Source organism: Haliotis rubra, unplaced genomic scaffold (assembly GCF_003918875.1).
Source record: "Haliotis rubra isolate DU_JTF1 unplaced genomic scaffold, ASM391887v1 Scf359, whole genome shotgun sequence".
NCBI classification, from domain to species: Eukaryota; Metazoa; Mollusca; class Gastropoda; order Lepetellida; family Haliotidae; genus Haliotis; species Haliotis rubra.
This window is the reverse complement of record NW_025767034.1, coordinates 799,590-817,249: the sequence shown is the minus strand read 5'-3', so window position 1 is coordinate 817,249 and position 17,660 is coordinate 799,590. Positions and strand designations below refer to the sequence as shown.

The window sequence follows — 17,660 nt, the reverse complement described above, 5'->3', positions numbered from 1 at the left end:
ATGGAGATTATTCATATGTACCCACATACACACACACACACACACGTATGTGAGCATTTCGCTGAAGATATGGGTATATCGCTCGTGTGTGTGTGTGTGTGTGTGTGTGTGTGTGTGTGTGTGTGTGTGTGTGTGTGTGTGTGTGTGTGTGTGTGTGTGTGTGTGTGTGTGTGTGTGTGTGTGTATCACTGGCAGATATCACTTGGTGTCACTGGCAAATATATGCATTTATGTATATCACTGAGAGATGTATGTATCTCACTCAAACATCTATCTCGTTGTACCGACAAATGGATGTGTATACGTCATTGATAAAACCATTTATACCAACCAGCTACCAACATACAGCATGCTTTCATGGTAGACACTGCATGCATGAATGGTAGTTGGGTGTACCTGAACACCATTTATATCAACAATACACATTTCAGGAAGAACAAACACGATTCACAGATTATACTCATACAGTGAATCACACATTATAACCATACAAGTAATCAAAATCTGTTCATTGACATAACTAGCCACCGTGTTATACCACTGGTTAATACTTTTGTCAAAGTGGTAGTGGTGACTTCGACTTCATGTGCCATCATCGACATTTAAATGTTCGAAAAGTAAAACCATATAATTGCTTTTCGTCATACTGCCATGGGTTTTGCCTTATAACACCAAGTCACTTTTTCATATGTGACATTTGGTTTGTATAACATACTCTGTCACAAACATACTAATGCACATCTGCCGATGAAACATATTGATTTTAATATTATGTTCAGTCAGATAGTGACACTCATACAAATTCTTAATTACATATTTACATGTTCATTGTTATATAGACTTTTTCATCCGGGATGTAAATATTCAAAATGAGGTTGTCAAAGAATATATGTTACTTTCATCCATTGATACAGCTTCATCTATCCGTGTAACCGTATCTCGCCAATTAAACTCTTTAAACAGCGTTAATCTTTTGGAAGTTGATATACTTTTGCCAATAATGGTTGTTTTTTTATTAGAGAGGGGTTGTGGGGTGTGGGGGTGGGGTTGGGATGGGGAGGGGATGACGACCATTATTGGCATTAGTATATATGAGTACCCAAAGCAAAAAGTGGTATTCAGCGTAGCATGGCAACATATTACATATGCATAATTTATAATCCATCACTTTGGGGAATTATGCATCATGATGCAAAAACATACCTCATTATGCGTGTTGGTCTTTAATAGAAACAATTCATTTTATTACGGGGCGTGGCGTCGTAATCGTGGGTGACATGTTTCGTACAGAGCAACAGATACCTGCGGCAAGAAGCACATGCAATGTGTTCTTGATATTGGATGCATATTGTTCAGGGAACACTGTGTTTAGTATTGAAGCACTTGACAGACTGAATGTCATTTTTCTGTCTATAGTGGCTGTGGTGGGCTTGTTTCTTATTGTTCAGGAAACACCGTGTTTAGTATTGAAGCACTTGACAGACTGAATGTCATTTTTCTGTCTATAGTGGCTGTGGTGGGCTTGTTTCATATTGTTCAGGAAACACCGTGTTTAGTATTGAAGCACTTAACAGATTGAAAGCTATATGTCTGTATATACGATGGCAGTGGTGGGTGGTTTCCTAAAGATGCATCATATTTAGTTTTCAACAAGGAAATGTCCTCAAGAAACTATACAGTCATGAGCAGGACAAGTGAAGGATAGTGCCAGCACTTAATTCATTGACAGCATCGTGACATACTTGTCAGTGGGTCATCATTTACCGTTACACATTACTGCTTTTTTTTGCTTTTTTTTTTGGGGGGGGGGATAATATACTTTTGTTTTCATTGTCATGGATGAAGTATATATTGTTTCCTTACTTCTAAATACTATTGGACCAAAACACAGTATATTAATTGAGACCTTTACATTTCACAGGAACTACAAACACATTAGTCAGTTACGAACATGAAATGAAATGATCTGTGTCGTCTAGGAGACACTGATGCTTCTGTCGAGATATGGTTAACTGTCATATGTTGTGTTGTCAAATAATGTACTGGTTTGTATGATCTGAATATCCGAATGCTTCACGGAGCTGTTAAATAAAGAACTGATAGGACGTATTATGATACATCACAAGTCAGGGCATTATCCATATCATCCCACAGTCCACTATCGATAGAGGTGTCAACGGAATATCATTTCAATGTACATATCCTTAACAGCCATTTGTGAAGAAACTGAATTAAGCATTCATGTCTTACAATAAAGCAATATCTGCCTTTCCTGAATCCAGTGTCGAATCTCTTTATAAAAATCGTGATGTGCAGTAGTTTTTATACCACCCGGATCTCATGCCGAGTGAATATGGATAATGCTTTATCGATACTAACACTTTTATTGCAAACAGCCACCTCAGAGAGACTATGTGTCCGGGTTCACGGATGGTAAGTCCGGTGCATGCCCCTGGTGCGAGAGTGAGAGTTAGATTTCTTGTTTCTTCTTTTGTCGCCCTGATTATACCATTTAGATACCAACACCCTGTTATTTTCCTTCAGGTGTAATATTCACCTTTATCTGAACTATCCCACATAGCCGCGTAGTCTTCCAGGCTGACGGGACGCCGAAACGCACAGCTCGCTATTCAGCAATGAAAAGACGCCTGTCGACCCGTACTTGATTATATTCGAAAATGATTCATACTTTTAAAATGAATATTGTTAAAGTTGCCTGATAAATACGGAGCACTGATGTGGCCATATTGTTGGCTTATCACAACTTGGCGGTTATATTGTGAATGTGTCATGGCTAAAGACTGCAACCCTCCCTGTCTTTTATTCACTTCAATTCGCACGTGCTGAGCCTGTGTGTCGCTCTCTCATACAACAAGCTACAGTTGTTTTGGAGATTTTTCTATCAGTCTGATTGGTCGCACAATGCCTGTTCAGGTCGTTAGTGACTGCAAGTAAAGGGTTACTCCATGCAAAAGCTATAAAATGCACAAAAGAACTCCTGCCTTTGTCGTTTAGTGAATATGGCCGTTTTTAACGTGGGTCTGTATTGTGATAATGGCTGTCGAGTAGCATTATCCTCGTAAGACCCAAAGCCCATGAATACAAGGGCTTTCTGTTAGGTTCAAATACTAATGGACAAAGGCCGTATTTTCCTTCACCCTACTTTCCAAACGAGTCGGTGACAGATTACTGCCGGGACGAGTTTCCGCTGGGCCGATTCTTTATGCCAGGGCTCGTCCAGGTATATCGTCCATTCAGTGAACTCAAGGTCTACCAAACAAATATGCTGTCAAGAGGCAAAGCAGCGACACCCCAAAGAGCTACACAGGATTCTATTCTATACACAAGTGTGTTGTTATGTAAGGTAAACCTGGTTATTGTAGCAATGTAATGGCGTAATTATATACCCAGTAGATGGAGACAGTGGAGGTCCGGTCTTTCCACTAAGATATCACAGAAAATTAACAATAAGTAGGTATACAAATACGGATGATGACCAGACTGCTTCTAGTTCATAAGAAGACTGTTATCAATATTTTGTTTCATGTGTTACGATTTAGAAAAAAATGGGTACATCTTACAATTCAAAATAGGGAATCCATTATGCATCATTTCTTTACTGAAACTTAAGATCATTTTATTTTTTTATTAAATTTAACACTGAAATTTAAAACATTTTTTAGGTACAAAGAAGTAGATTTATCTTCCAGAGTGCAACACACATTTTTACCAACGTTACACCCTCGGGTAGTTTCATTTCAGACTTCCACAGACTTATGTGCATGGAATAATCAATCATTTAACTAATTCAAAGTACCAACTATGAAAATACCAAAATCTTATTTTAAGCAGCTATAATATACCTTACTTTAAGCCTTAGCAAGTAATGGAACTTTCGACGTTATCAATCTGATAACTTGTAAGATAAAAAGTGAAATGCGTGTTCCTTATGCCCTTACTAGCAATGTCCTTTCAAGCTATAATTCCACCTTTCGCCCCAGACAGCACTGCCATGACATATTATTATACTATTCTAATACAATGCTATGTCATGCAAATTTGGTTGTTATTTTAAGAAACCGAATGGTTATCTGTCTGAGGATTAGCTGTAAAAATTAGATCAATTAATTAATTTGTTCGTTTCTCCAACTTGTTGTCATTTTCTGGGGAAAAACATATGCCACTGTACTCAGAGAATTTGAAAGTTTATTCTGAAAATCTTGGCATCGGCTTTATAACCAGAGTGGCATTATAACCAGGGGCATTCTAAGCAGGGGCATTATAATCAGCGTGGTATTATCACCAGGGTCAGTATAATCTGTTACTCTTGTATGTTTATGTTAAGTATTGTAGATACACTTCGTATTTCTCAAACAAGATCGTGCATAATCGTGAGACATGCACTGCCAATGCCTGTCAATATGCATTGTATGAAACATGAACATACAGTTGATAACATGATTCCAAATGAATTTTATATATACACGAATTTTCTCTATGAAAAACAAAATATTTCAAAACGTAAAATGGCATTTATCTGAATTAACCAGAAACTTTTCAACAGAGGGACCAGTATAACTGTCTCAAATACACTGATTCTCTGAATGGTTGTGAATATTTCAAGCAGTAAACTGGGGTTAAATGTACATGTATAGGTAAGTTACATATGCATAGCTACAAATGGTGTCTACAAAGAGGGAACAATTACCTGTGTTTTGCCATTGTTCTCATAAAGGTTACATCTTACAACTTTAAGTCTCCATCTACTGAAATGATAGGTGTGAATTATTCATCGTGCAAGAGAGACCTGTCTCTAAACTTTCTGGAATGTTTTAGAAAATCGGCTGAAGTTGTCTTTTGTCACATTTCAGCAGCGAGATAAGATTACTTTTAAGGTGAATATTTCAATTTAAATAATTAAAATGAGACATTTTGAACAATATTCTAAATTGTTGCATTTAAATGTGATATTTGAAATTGCCATCTGAAAGCATGATGGTATTGTCGATGGAATATTACATTGGTGCAAATTTGTCAACTCACACTTTATATCTGTAAATGTTTTCAAATAATCTTCTCATAGGCTTTTTAATGGTGTAGTCACATTATCAGCAAATAAATAGTCCAATTTTTCAACATGGAATAACAAGATGTAATTGTAAATGCCAATGTAGAGCATAAGGTGTAAGCCAGTCTTTGACCGTTGATAAATATGTAACAGCCAGAAAATGACTATCTTATGGTGATGTATACGGATTTTTACAATTGTATTTTGGTCCTCACAATGTTTCGGCTACTGTATCTGTTTGATAATGTTTGTAATTTTGGACCAAACCGAGTTTCAATCGTATATACAGTTTCTTGCCGGGAGGTGTATAACGTGACAAGTTTGTTATCTGTATAACTCTTATATTTGAATCAAATTGTAGCAGCTAAACGTATTTACAACTGTTAAAAAATATACATAAAATACGTCAGATATAAATGTATCTCACTGGACACATCAATCATATTGGAAATGTCTCAGCACGATCGGCATGTGCCTTGTTCTAATTAGGTCAATATTATAGGACAACATAAAGCATATTGGAACACATCAAAGTGTCAGAACATGGTAGAATGGCCATTGAGATAAATTATAACGTTCGATATATGTTTTTCTCACATTTTCCATTATCAGCGATATAAAAAATCTATACAACACTTGCCAACCGGGCCGGCAATTTTTGTTTTGAAATAATTTAATGCTTTAATCGAAATCGAAAAATCTATAGTTGACAGTTTATTTTGCAATATCAATTCTCTGTTTTAAGTTCGTGTTTACTCTGTTTAGTACGACAGCTAGCCCCAACGAGACACACGTTCCGTTCCGGGTCCATAAAGATCTCAATCTTAGCAGTTAAGTGTTAAAGACAAACAGAGTGGGCGGAGCTGAATCCCTTGTAACTTGAGAGTCGCGTGCCCGAGCGCCGGTGCGGTTTCTGAAACTCAACAAGCCCTCGGCTCGTGTCGTCTTCCGAGATTTGTCGAAAATTGCCGAACGGTCGATCGGGGGAAAAACACCGACATTGTGGCAGGTCGCGAATTAGCGCCCCGTATCACCAGCTTGAGCAATGGTTAATTTTGTTATTGTTGCCGCCCATTGCAAATCGATGGTGGTATTAATCGTCATCTGACGTATTAAAGGGCATCGTCATCCCATGCTTCATTTGTCCGTTGTTCAGGCAGAACCATTATCTTGTTGACTGAATCTCTGGGTTTCCTTGGTGAACATATTAAATACTCCTTCGATCGAAATATGAACCTATTGTGTTTGAAATAAACATTGAAAAGTTCACGTTTCACGTTGTATTAGGCGGGTACTTAATTTGTGCGCCATATGGCCTGGATGAAGCTCGAGTTGTCATGTACAGTTGATTTGTGTATTGTTCAGGATATACGTGTCTACTGCAGCTTATATCTCTTTATATTTATGAGTTTCAGTAGAAATAAAAAAACCGTGGGATTTCAAAACATCATAAATGACTCGTCGAATTGTTCTTCAGCATTTAATCTAAATATAGTCGTGTCCAGCCAAATTGTGCTTCTCATTCATCTCAACTGTACTCAAAACATCATCACAAATAATTGATAGGGTTGTTCTTGAGCGTTTACTCCTGACATAGTCGCGTCTAGCCAAACTGTGCTTGTCATTTAACTCAGCTGTACTCAAAACATCATAAATGACTCGTCGAATTGTTCTTGAGCGTTTACTCCTGACATAGTCACGTCTAGCCAAACTGTGCTTGTCATTTAACTCAGCTGTACTCAAAACATCATAAATGACTCGTCGAATTGTTCTTGAGCGTTTAGTCCTGACATAGTCACGTCTAGCCAAACTGTGCTTGTCATTTAACTCAGCTGTACTCAAAACATCATAAATGACTCGTCGAATTCGAATTTTTTGAGCGTTTACTCCTGACATAGTCACGTCTAGCCAAACTGTGCTTGTCATTTAACTCAGCTGTACTCAAAACATCATAAATGACTCGTCGAATTGTTCTTGAGCGTTTACTCCTGACATAGTCGAGTCTAGCCAAACTGCTTGTCCTTTAACTCAGCTGTACTCAAAACATCATAAATGACTCGTCGAATTGTTCTTGAGCGTTTAGTCCTGACATAGTCACGTCTAGCCAAACTGTGCGTGTCATTTTACTCAGCTGTACTCAAAACATCATAAATGACTCGTCGAATTGTTCTTGAGCGTTTACTCCTGACATAGTTGTGTCCAGTCAAACTGTGCTTGTCATTTAACTCAGCTGTACTCAAAACATCACCAATGACTCGTCGAATTGTTCTTGAGTGAGTTTAGTTTTACGCCACACTCAGCAATATTCCAGCTATATGGCAGCGGAATTGTTCTCGAGCGTTTACTCCTGACATAGTTGTGTCCAGTCAAACTGTGCTTGTCATTTAACTCAGCTGTACTCAAAACATCATAAATGACTCGTCGAATTGTTCTTGAGCGTTTACTCCTGACGTAGTTGTGTCCAGTCAAACTGTGCTTGTCCTTTAACTCAGCTGTACTCAAAACATCATAAATGACTCGTCGAATTGTTCTCGAGCGTTTACCCCTGCCATAGACGCGTCCAGTCAAACTGTGCTTGTCATTTGCTCATACCAATGACTCGACTTGAGCGTGACCAGCAAACTGTGCTTGTCATTTAACTCAGCTGTACTTAAACATCATAAATGACTCGTCGAATTGTTCTTGAGCGTTTACTCCTGACGTAGTTGTGTCCAGTCAAACTGTGCTTGTCCTTTAACTCAGCTGTACTCAAAACATCATAAATGACTCGTCGAATTGTTCTCGAGCGTTTACCCCTGCCATAGACGCGTCCAGTCAAACTGTGCTTGTCATTTAACTCAGCTGTACTTAAACATCATAAATGACTCGTCGAAGTGATCTTGAGCGTTTACCCCTGCCATAGTCGCGTCCAGTCAAACTGTGCTTGTCATTTAACTCAGCTGTACTTAAACATCATAAATGACTCGTCGAAGTGATCTTGAGCGTTTACCCCTGCCATAGTCGCGTCCAGTCAAACTGTGCTTGTCCTTTAACTCAGCTGTACTCAAACATCATCACAAATGGTTGGTCGGCTTGTCCTTAAACGTGAACTCTAGATATGTTTCTGTCTAGCGAAAATAATCTTCGAAGTCTATTCACAAACAGTCAAAACATTCGAAAATGTCAATCCAATTGTTCTACAATATCTCGAGGAGACATTTTCAAAGTCTATCTCAAATACTCCTGAATTCTATATGTTTATAGTCTCAACACCTTAACAAATATCTGGTAAAACTGGTGTGTGTAAAGTGCACGTCTATATTCCTGCACATAGACAAACTCCTCGTAGACAAACTCCTCGTAGACAAGCCCGTATGTGTGTTTTGAGTAACGTGTTTGCGATAAGATGGATAAAACGCTCTTATCAGATCAGAAGTACGGATCAGAAGGCATATTGAGAGAATGTATGTTCACGACACAGGCCATCTCAAAATACCTTCTGAACTTCACTCCTGCTCTCATGAGAACAATGCATCCATCCCATAACAAATATCCGTTCATACCATACAAGCCAAAGCATGGCATCCTGTCACTCATGCTGTAGAAACAATCTTACATATCGAAGCACAATATTTACAGATGCACCCAGTCAAAACAGACACATCCAACTGCGTAAAATATCCTCATGCAAAACTAAATATTTACCGATCCTTTCATAAGGAACAAGAATCTTTATTAGAAGGTCAAGGTCGTTAGGTATTGGAGAGAAAAAACATGAATGCGCAATTCTTAATAGGCTATGGTGCACGAAATGGTAAATGTAGAACACTGCGTACTGAGCTTGCTGCGTTGCGACCGAGTTTGGTTTCCTCTTGTGGACAATTGGGAGTTTTCAGGACGGGACAGGTGCCCATGACCCCATGACCCCATGACCCCATGTCTTTATGCCTGACGTGAAGACAACTTGTGAGGATTGGGTGGCCACACTGAGTGACAGGAATGACTGTACGTCATATCGGACTGTCATAGGGGATCGTTTCTCATTCATCACGGGAAGGATTAAACCTAACAAAAGTACCAGAATCTGTATTTATTCTGAGAAAGTTTAAATCCAAATATAACTGGGACGAGCTGGGTCGACGTGTTCGCCCGCAAGTCAATCCACCACAGACATTGCAAGATCTTCAACGTCACCTTGTTGAGCAATGGCGACGTCTTCTTCGGGGTGCGTTACATTTGACGACGTTCTAAATGACATTGTGTATTTGTTTCTCATCCACGTAACCACTGTTTTGCTTGACCCTAGCCTTTACCTTTGCCTCAGCTACTCAGCTCTCAATCCTTGTCCTTAACTGGTTCCCAATCCCTATCCGGATCCTTAACTTACCCCTCACCCCTCACCCCTCACCCCTCACCCCTCACCCCCAACCCTCATCCCTCACCCTCATCCCTCACCCTCATCCTCACCCTGTCTATCCCTTTTCCTTCCCGATCCCTATCCTGATCCCTATCCTGATCCCTAAAGCTGTCCATATTATTTACAGGCCAGCTACAAAAACAACTAATTCATGCTCGAACACTGCAAGGAATCACTTCTCATTACTTTGATTTATCTTCCCTTGTGAGACATATGGTACAGAAACCAAATCAATTCACGCGATTTTACCTCAGATAACACTGCAGGCGCATTATTACATGACATTTGAAATAGTTTTGCGTTACAAATAAACACAAATATATCACTTCCAGCATTTGTTTGGTTCTTTGTATACGTGTATGTCAAAACAGAGCATTTGAAATCCCTTTTCGTTCCAACGACTTCCCGGTTTCTCTGAGGCTTGTAGAACAATTTCGATTAATCCAATCCGTAATGAATGTTAGGACCTGAACGATTCGATTCAATAAATTCCATTTTAAAACGTTTTCAAACCCAAATATGTCACAGTATTCCACGAAGCGTCCATTAGTGCAGGATTCGAACTAACAACATTTCTCTTTGTCTGCTGTCCTTTTCAATCTGCACAAAAGGATATATCCACGCACAATCAACACTTTGATATCGGTGTCTCCAATCTCTTCGTATTCAATCCGTACCATACAAAACCAAGCTTCAAATGTATTATTCATTCTGTACCCATCACCAATTCGTTCCTCAACCCACAAAGCTATAAACGCTTTCACAAGCTGTTCAAGATGTAGAAATAGGCCCGTTTCTCCGTCTCCCACCCAGTAACACGTCAACCCTTGCACCATTGTATGCCTGTTTTTACCTGGCGGCCAAGGCCCTTGTATTTGTTATAAGCACTGTTACCTCTGCAATGAAGTCTTCTCCTCTTGTACCTATTGTGTGGGGAACAATTACCGCTATAAGCTAAAATGGGGTCTGAATTGGCCAGCTAATTCGCCCCTCGTCACTTGGGAGTTTTTACGTTGTAGAGATTACTCATGCCTTTATTTGTTGTTCCACTCCAACAGTTTGCTATAGAAATCCATCTTAATTTTATTGAGGGCTGAAATTGTATGGTCGGATGCTCAGTCATAATTCCTCCATTCTGACGTTTTGGGGAATAAATAGAGTGCTTTATAACCCGCACCTGACGCGACAAAGCTTACAAAATATGTTTGTTTGCCTGTGTTGGATTCGTTTTCAGGAAGGAGAAGAAATTAGTGTCATTTTCAATGCAGGAGGAGACGGTCTTCTGCCTGGCGGGGTCGGTTGTGATAGGATGAAAGGAGGTTAGCAGCACTCTGATTTCTGGGATTAAAGCCTCTCTTTTATCAAATGCCCCGAAAGATTGGTTCTGACCGATCAGGGATATGTTCATTTTTGAGGAGATGCCAGGTTTCAGTGAAGTGGATTGCTCTAAAACTGAACATGCTGGTGGAGCCAAACCGATTTTACATGTATGACATTGTGCGTGAAAGGTTGTCTTGCCTGAGTGAGTGAGTTAGTGAGTTTAGTTTTAGGCCGCACTCAAGCATGGGTGCGGGTACTGAAGATCAATATTCTAACCCGGACCTTCACGGGTTGTCTTGCCTGAAACAAATTGGTCTGCATCATGTAAAATGATTTAAAAGGAGGAATAAACGATGGGAGATGTTAATTATGAACTGTGTGTAATTGTTGATATCATTCACATGGTGAAGGAGTAATATACACCCAAACGTCGTCATTCAAAATACAGAAGTTTGCAACCATAACTTCCCCTTTTTGGTGTATCACCTGCACGACCCCTACCATATTCACACTACTATCTGTGCTTCCAAACTGTACCCGGTTATGACACAGCGACACTGCAATATATCCATCCAAACTGCACAACCCTAACACAATCACATTTCTATATGTACTACCAAGCTGTACCTGGCTATGACACAACCGCACTACAATATATCCCTCCAAACCGCACGACCCCTTACACAATCACATTTCTATATGTACTACCAAGCTGTACCTGGCTATGACACAACCGCTCTACAATTTATGTATCCCTCCAAACCGCACGACCCCTAACACAATCACATTTCTATATGTACTACCAAGCTGTACCTGGCTGTGACAACCGCTCTACAATATATCCCTCCAAACCGCACGACCCCTAACACAATCACATTTCTATATGTACTACCAAACTGTACCCGGCTATGACACAACCACACTACAATATATCCATCCAAACCGCACGACCCCTAACACAATCACATTTCTATATGTACTACCAAGTTGTACCTGGCTATGACACAACCGCACTACAATATATCCCTCCAAACCGCACGACCCCTAACACAATCACATTTCTATATGTACTACCAAGCTGTACCTGGCTATGACACAACCACACTACAATATATCCCTCCAAACCGCACGACCCCTAACACAATCACATTTCTATATGTACTACCAAGCTGTACCTGGCTATGACACAACTGCACTACAATATATCCCTCCAAACCGCACGACCCCTAACACAATCACATTTCTATATGTACTACCAAGCTGTACCTGGCTATGACACAACCGCTCTACAATTTATGTATCCCTCCAAACCGCACGACCCCTAACACAATCACATTTCTATATGTACAACCAAGTTGTACCTGGCTATGACACAACCGCACTACAATATATCCATCCAAACCGCACGACCCCTAACACAATCACATTTCTATATGTACTACCAAACTGTACCTGGCTATGACACAACCGCTCTACAATATATCCATCCAAACCGCACGACCCTAACACAATCACATTTCTATATGTACTACCAAGCTGTACCTGGCTATGACACAACCGCACTACAATATATCCCTCCAGACCGCACGACCCCTAACACAATCACATTTCTATATGTACTACCAAGCTGTACCTGGCTATGACACAACCGCACTACAATATATCCCTCCAGACCGCACGACCCCTAACACAATCACATTTCTATATGTACTACCAAGCTGTACCTGGCTATGACACAACGACACTACAATATATCCATCCAAACCGCACGACCCCTAACACAATCACATTTCTATATGTACTACCAAACTGTACCCGGCTATGACACAACCGCACTACAATATATCCATCCAAACCGCACGACCCCTAACACAATCACATTTCTATATGTACTACCAGTCTCTAACATGTGAATACGTAACCCGTTGAACGAAAACCAAACATCATGCCTTACGTTCACAAACGTAAGTACCCATCGATCTGCTCATATGAAATATATAATTATAACGTCATGCTCTAATTATCTAATGCTAAGCAGAAAGCCTATCATTTTTCAAAACGTAATACCTAATTAACCAAACAGCCGCAATAAACAGGGTGTTGTATGTTCCTTTCAGGCAGCTCGTGTTAGCCAATAACAAACAAGCCTTCGTTAGCCTACCTATTTGTCTCCAATTTCCTCATCCAAATGCACCAGTCAGTATCAAATGACATCAAATGCGTATATCAAGTTGCACGTGCATAACGCATTTTCTATTGTGATGTCATCTATGAATATATACGCAGCACCATTCGAGACAATGCGGCATGAGACCAATATAAATTATAGTATAATGGATAAACACGAATCAGCATTTTATGATTCGATAAAACACTGCGCGTTAGTTGCCCATTAGGCTAAAGTTTCGCCTTTTCATACAGCGCTGAATCTAAATATTACCGTTGTATCATATTTCACACGTTTCACAATGGTTGCAACAGACCTCTAATGGTGTGCGCATGTCCTCGTCGTTTACTTTCTTTGTTTAATTGGGCCGGACTTCAAACAGGTTCCCGAAGGCTCGATACTTACCGGCTTTCTGTAGTAAACCATGTTGGAAGACACAATATATAGGAAACGTTACCAAAACATTTCTTGACAAGCAGTTGACATCCCTGGCGCCATGATGGCTGGCGTACGTCAGAGGTAGTTGTGCGATATCAGGTTAAGATAGGTCCGTGAATAGCAGGAACTTGATGATGTTGAGGAAGTATTACACTCCTTCAAAGTGTCATTCTTACAAATAGAGAAAGTCTGGTTCATCAGTCACTGGTCCGTTTGGGTTGTTTATTTAATTTTTCCACTTTCACACGGTATTTATAAGTTTTACCCTCGTTTCTTTATCCTAAATTTCACCATTTTTTTTATGCGTGTCCTTGTATCCCCCTGTAGCTCAGGTTGATGCTCATGATGTCAGTCACTCGCCTGGACCAGGCTCGGTTATTTACAGACCACACTCATGTCACTGGAATGTTGTTACAAATTAACCTTTTCGCAAATACGATGCTGTGTTTTCTTCATTTATATGTGTATATCATAGCATAGGTGTATTTATGGGCATTTCACAAAGACGTGTTAATTGTATGTTGACAATTCAGTTAGTTGACGAATACCGTTCAGAACATGCAGCCAACAACTGTCTTAACCCCTGCATTGGCGTGGCAAGAGAGGTCAGTCTGACCGCTGTAAAAGTGTACAGTGTATAAACACATGTACAAAAAGAATGAGGAAATACTATAATGTAACAGTTATATTTTGTTCTAGTATGTATTTTGTCATGCCGAGACTTATTGAGATAATGTAGACTCCATTAAGTCCTTAAACCCGACATTTACATTTCATGCAAGTAAGACGTAAACTAGACTGGCAATGGTACGAATACAAGAACGGCAATATTAACACTGTACTGCTTGTAAGCGTGGACACGACAAGACCCAGTGTGGCTTTGCTTACTAATCATCCCCACATATATTTTCAGGCGCGTTGATATGACTGGCAGTGGTATAACTGTGGTAATGTCCAATAATATTAACACTGTACTACTTGTAAGCATGTGAACATGACATGACCATTGCGATATTGCTTACTATATCATCCATACATGTATTTTTCAGGCGAGTTGACAAGACAAAGCCATGGACGAACCAACGATCTACAAGTCGCCAACAGCTCACCATCTGATAATCCCCGTCCGTTCACATCGTTGCTGCAAACGTCTTCCACAACATCTGGAAGGCAACAAGTCATCAACTACCACCACCGCAACAATGCAACCATATGCATTTACAATAGCGAAAAAACATCAAAGAAAACGAAAACATTCAAATAAACTGACCACCAACTGTAACGACAGCCCTCTGGTCATTTGCACTAATGATGCAAACATCAAACGTCCACGTGACCACACCCGGAAGTGGCTACTAAAATCTGACCAGAAACTTAAAGGCGGAGAAGACGCAAGAAGGCGTAATACCTCTGTTAACTCGTATTGTACGCCAACAGGCTGTGTATTTCCCGAGGACGTGAGTGATAATTGGTGAAGGTCTAGCGGTAATATCAGAGACCAGACTAAGTTACTAGACGGCGACTGAAGCGTGTGGTACTACTGGATTACCTGCAAGGGAGACGTGGTCACAGATACATCACAGATACGGATACAGCAACAGGGGGAGTTGATAATTCACATACAGGTAGGTCTATTCGCTTCAGTGAATGACTTGTAAACTAGCAGTATTTTTATAAAGTGAAGTATGAAAGCTTGACGTTTCGGTTCAGTCACCTGTTTTGTAGTGACTCGACCATGTGTCTGTATATGGTTCTATGTGGGCTTTCTATATCGTAATTCATCAATATTTTTTGCATAAAATATAATCTATGAACATTTTCGATATGTTTTATTAATAACAGAAATGTTTCACGACCAAATGATAATGATACGGATACCTGAAACAAACACTGCTCGTCACAAAGAAACATTCTCAAATTGAATGACCTTTTTACCGGGTCAACAGATCAGTGTGTATGAATGTCGCATTCCCAACTCCCTGGGGAGTATTCAATCCCCATACAAGAAACGCCATAAAGTAAATATGTTCATGGACCGTTCCACCATCACAGACGCCACATTAGAGAAATACGGGTCAAAGCCGGGTCAAACTCAACTCGATCGCAAGCATGTACACACTTTATATTACTTTCATTAAAACCACGTATTTCAGCAACATTGTTTCACATAAACAAAACAATAATTTAACGTTTTCAATTATATATTTAATCAGTGTATGAAATAAGCCAAAAACCCAGCCAGACATCAGGGCTGGTAACTTCAAAATGTTACCACCCCAAAATGGATTTAACCAGACCAAATATGTTGAATTGTATGGAAGATCAAAAATTTATACCAGATCATCGGGGTGGATAGCTGTAAATTTAGACCGTCCGTCAGAAATCTAGAGCGTCTCGGGTGGTCGGACGTGCCTTATTTCATACACTGGTTTAATATGTAAACCGAAGGCAATCCACTGAAGAAACGTATATTCAGCTTATATTCAACTTATATTCAGCGTGTATAAAATCGTACAGGCTGTCTTCTCGTTACGACCATTGTGAAAGTGCTTTAGAAGGAAAGCTATAGATCATTATCGAAGGCAAGATCGCATGCTGCATTGTCCCAATACAACCGTTCAGTAGATAGGTAGAGAATCCGATCGTCCATGGGAAAATTTGATTAAGTGAGTTTATTGTTAGTCAACTTTATCATGGGACAATCAAAGGCTGGGCTGTATTCACATGACCGACAAACGGATTTGTAAAACCCAAATCCGATCTGAATAGCTATATTATCTCGTAGGTCTTTCACTGCAAGTTGTGTGCGAAAGCTCCTCCGAACAATGTGTTAACCGAAGGAGTAATGCTTAGCAAGCAGACTGTACTACAATTACACCACGAAAATAACAAAGTTAAATTCGAACAATACGAAAAAGCTTTTGCTATTCTCTCCCCAAAGCCTATAGTCTTGGCTATTGTTGTTGGAGGTCTTTGGGGAAGAATGGCTGGAGACTCTAGCTAGGTATTACGTATCGCATTTCGCGCTTGGAGAAAAACTCTTTTATGTTCTATTCTGCTTTGTAACATTCCAGCGTATTGAGAAAGAGAAAGAACTCTACCTAGCTACACAGATACGCACATGTAAAAAGAGCTAGTCTATCTGTGAAGGGCCCAATCGCCATTCAATTTGGACAAACGATACGGGAAATGGCTGCCTCAGTTCACAATATATTCCGTAAAGGTATATTCACGCTTTTCAATTGGCGTTGTCCAGGCCATGCTGAAGTCGTTGTTCTGTCTACAATGCTATCTTGATGGTGTATGGGCTCTTTTGGTGTTTCGGGATAAGGTACCTGACCCTGTTTCCAAATACGGGCTGCCGTCCATAATTCAAAGCCTATTGTTTACCACAGCCGGTAATGCACAGAACATTAATATGGGTCTTTTGTTGCTGTGTTTTCGAGATTCTTCGTCGGAATCATTTTGTGTGGCTGTTGATGTGGAGGGATCGTTGATGCTTGAGTCGAGTGGTGTTTGGTTGGACTGTTTTGAAGAACCTACAGCTCATGTGTGTGTACCTACAACTGCAGCTGATGTCACAGCTGTAAGACACCTGATCTATACGAGGCAGCTGGAGAATGAGTCTAAGGATATGGGTTGTGTTGGTCATGAAGGACTATGTGTGTCACCGTTTGAGCTGGAATATTTACTGACACCAAAACAGGTTTGTGTAATATTTCACTCAATCAGACCATTTTTCTTATGGTACGTCTCTCACATATACAAGCAGTATGCGTTTTTAATAACCACATTATATTTTCTGATTACCAGGCAAGCCATGGTTGCACCCCCGTGGTGAATGGTGTCTTGGAGCATGTACATTCTTTTCATTCCAAAATGGTACACTATCCTTCCCGATATGTATATTTGACACAGTATTTGTACTATAAACGTTCAACGTTTTTAAACATGGGTGACCTAGTCTTACCGTAATTTACTGAACAGAGTGGCCTCATTTAAGTGTGCCAGAATCTTCTTACCCTATGTTCGATTCTCGGTTTGCACTGATTACTTTTAGGTTTGTCAGCTCGTGGTGAAGGTCTACGGGTTACGATTTGACATCTTTTTCCAGTTCATGATGCACACACCACTGACAGCCATTGGGAACCTTGTATGTTATCTGAACCCGCTTAACGCCTGGACATTTACACACATACTGTAGTCATTCCTCCCTTTGGTTCAGAATATCTAACTGAGAGTTGTCCTATTTTATTCAGGCGGTTGGGTAG

The 17,660-nt window shown here is 40.0% G+C and overlaps 1 long non-coding RNA gene across 1 annotated transcript in view; it reads left to right on the top strand.

Annotated features, from left to right (window-relative positions):
* The window catches only part of LOC124285324, a 37,853-nt gene that overhangs the window by 7,832 nt on the left and 12,361 nt on the right, over positions 1–17,660 (top strand). The window contains exon 2 of the long non-coding RNA XR_006900789.1: positions 14,439–15,014. This is a non-coding gene — a long non-coding RNA (uncharacterized LOC124285324). The remainder of the gene's footprint in view (positions 1–14,438; positions 15,015–17,660) is intronic.